The 3432-nt window shown below is 38.0% G+C and overlaps 1 pseudogene; it reads left to right on the forward strand.

Annotated features, from left to right (window-relative positions):
* Nucleotides 1-2663: 2663 nt before the first annotated feature.
* On the forward strand, nt 2664-3005 carry LOC103073400 (transmembrane protein 256 pseudogene; annotated as a pseudogene).
* The last annotated feature ends 427 nt before the right edge of the window (nt 3006-3432 follow it).

Below are 3432 nucleotides of genomic sequence, written 5' to 3' on the forward strand. Positions count from 1 at the left end.
CATAGGGTTTGATAACAGCACATAGCTAGTACTTAGTAAATGGGATCAGGGAAGACCTTTCTTTGAAAGAGGGATTTAAAATAAGACCTGAAAGATGAATAGTCATGATCCAGGTAAAGAGGATGAGGGCCAATTCAAAGCAGAAGAAACAACATATATGAAGGTACTGACACAGGAGTGAGCTTGGCTCCATCAAGAAACAATAGGCTAATATGACTGGAGGGTAATGATTAATGGTGATGGTGGCATGCGGTAACGCTGAGGAAATGGGCAGGAGCATGATCATGAAGGACTTTATTGACAATATTAAAGATTTTGAACTTTGTCCAAAAACTCATGGGAAAAGTTCTGAATAGAGGAGAAATAGAGACATGCTCATATTTGTATTTTAGAAAAATCATTCTCTCTACTATGTGGAAAAGAGATAGGAGATAAGATTGGATACAGAAGGAATGTTAGTCTAGGTGAGATATGACAGTTCGTTGGACTAGGTTGGGGCTAGAATGCTATGGCTCTTGAATAACATACTTAACTGGGCAACATATTGTACATCAAATGTGGAACCATTGAAAATTTTAAGCAGGGAAGTGACGTTATCATATATTCATTTTTAAAAGATCACTTTGCCCCATGTATGAAGAAATGATATTTTGGTTTAAGAAGGAATTCAGGAGACCAGGTATGATAATTTGGATGGGGTGGTGGCAGTCGATGAAGATGGTCTGGACTAGGATGTTGGCACTACAGTAGGAGACAAATGAGCAGATATGAGATACTATTTTGGAGGTAGAAGCAAGAGGACTTGGTGGCTGATTGGATATGGGGTAAGGGAGAAAAAGAAATCAAGGATAACTACCAAGTATCTGGAACTCATTAGACAGATGTGCCATTTATTGAGATGAGGTCACTAAAGAAGATTAGTAGTAAAAGGTGGGTGAGCAAATTCATTTCTGTACATGCTAATTTTGAGATGTCTGCTAGACATCCAAATAGAGATTCTGAAAAGGCAGTTGATTATGAGTCTGGGGCTCCAAGGATGCACACTTGGCTGTCTACCTGATATTGATACTTCAGACTCTGAAGACTTGTAGACTTGAAGCATACTTGCAGACTCTGACACTACATGGAGAATTTCTTTAGGGTAGCAATAATGATTAATTCATCTATTGTTTCCTGTGGTATCAAACACATAAGAAATGCTCGATATATCTGTTTATTTGAATTAAATTATGTAGTCAATTTCAGTCACTGTTTCATCACAACTCTAAACACATAATCAATGCTATACAAAAAAATTATTCAGTAACCCATATGTTTTGTCTTTACATGACAAGTGGTAGTTTAACATGTTTTTTGAATGAATTGGCATAACTCAATAGATATTCTATCACTGGGCTTTTGGAATTAGAAGTGCTTGGAACACAAATTCTCATAAAAATACACACATGTTAGAACTTCCGGCTATGGCTAGGTGAGGAGGTTAGGAAATCTTTCCGAAAAGCACTATAAACCTGGACAAGATTTAAAAAGCAATCATTTCAGCACTCTGGAAATTGACCAAAACTATATATCCATCTGAGGAGTGTTTATTCCTGAAACATCGCTGACCTTGGAGTACAAACTGTGGGAATCTGTGGCATTAGGACCTGGAGCTGCTCCCATACCCTCCACCCTCCTGTTCACTCAGCACAGAGTTTCTGTCAGGACTTATACACTAAAAGCCACAAAACATTGCTGAGAGAAATTAAAGAATATCTGAATAAATAGATATTTCATGCTCTTAGATAGGAAGAAGACTCAATGTTATCAAGATAGTAATTCATCCTCAGTTGATGGATAGACTAAATGCAACCCCTCTCAAAGTTCCAGCTGGCTTCTTTGCAGAAACTGATATTGATGAGCTGATCTTAAATTTCATATGGAAATACAAGGGACCAGAATAGCCAAAACAAACTTGAAAATGTGGAAAAAAATTGGAGGATTCACATTTCCCAATTTCAAAACTTAAGATAAAGCCACAGTTAATCAGACAGTGTAGTATTGGCCCAGAGATAGGCATATAGATAAGTGGAACACAATTCAAAGTTCAGAAATAAATTCTAACATTTATGGTCAGTAGATTTCCAACAAAGGTACCAAGACAATTCAATGGGGGAAAGGATAGTTTTTTCAACAAAGGAGTTGGGACAACTGGATACCCACATTTAAAAAAAAAATAGAGAGGGAATTCCTTGGCAATCCAGTGGTTAGGACTCGGTGCTTTCACTGCTGAGGGCACAGGTTCAGTCCCTGGTTGGAGAACCAAGATCCCGCAAGCTGCATGGTGTGGCCAAAAAAAAAAATTAGAGAAAGAAATTAGACCCTTAATTCGTACCATATATAAAAAATTAACTCAAAATGGATCACAGACCCAAATTTAAGAGCTAAAATATATAACTTCTAGGAGAAAATACAGGAGAAAATATTCATGACCTTGAGTAGGGCAGAGAGTTCTTAGATACAATATCCAAAGCATGATACATAGAAGAAAAAATTGATCAATTTGAATGTATCAACTTTCACTCCTCAAAAGTCGCCAATAAGAAAATAAAAGTACAAGTCACAGACTAAAAGAAAGCATTTTCAAATGATAGATCTAATAAAAAGCTTGTAGATCCACAGCCATGGCCAGTCCAGGGGCTGCTTTCTGCTGTCTGGGTGCCTTGTCTGGAGTGGGGGCCTTAGGCCTGGCCTCCTGTGGGGCACACTTAGCCCAGTTCCTGGATGCCTACAGGAAGGAGCTCTTTCACAAGACCAACAAACACCACTTTTTACACAGCCTGGCCCTGCTAGGGGTGCTCCTGTGCAGAAAATCCCTCTGGGCAGGGTTACTGCTAGCTTCTGGAACTACCTTTTTCTGCACCAGCTTTAACTACCAGGCTCTGAGTGGACACCCCAGCGCCCATACTTTGGCTCCTGTGGGAAGGAGCCTGCTACTCTTGGGCTGGCTTGCCTTCGCTCTTTGAGCTTCCTTGTGTTTAATTTCTGGGGACATTTTTTAGAATTGGAGCAGGGATGGGATTAAAAGAGAAAGGCAAATTAAAAAAATAATAATAAAATAAGAAGCTTGTATATAGAATATTTGAGTAACTCTTACAACTCAATAAGTATTAGGAAGACAAAAACCTAATTAAAAATAGGCAAATGATTTGATTAGACATTTCATCAAACAAGTTATGAATAGCTGAAAAGGATATGAAAAGATATGCAACATCATTAGTCATTAGGGAAATGTAAATAAAAATCCCAATTAGAAACTACTACATATCCACTAGTATGGCTATAATAAAAAATACAAATGGTATTAAGTGTTGGGATGCAGAGAAAGCAGACCACCTGTGCATTGTTAGTGGGAACATAATATGGTACAGACACTTTGGAAAATATTTTGCA

The sequence above is a fragment of the Lipotes vexillifer genome, unplaced genomic scaffold, assembly GCF_000442215.2.
Source record: "Lipotes vexillifer unplaced genomic scaffold, Lipotes_vexillifer_v1.1 scaffold8, whole genome shotgun sequence".
Taxonomy (NCBI): Eukaryota; Metazoa; Chordata; class Mammalia; order Artiodactyla; family Lipotidae; genus Lipotes; species Lipotes vexillifer.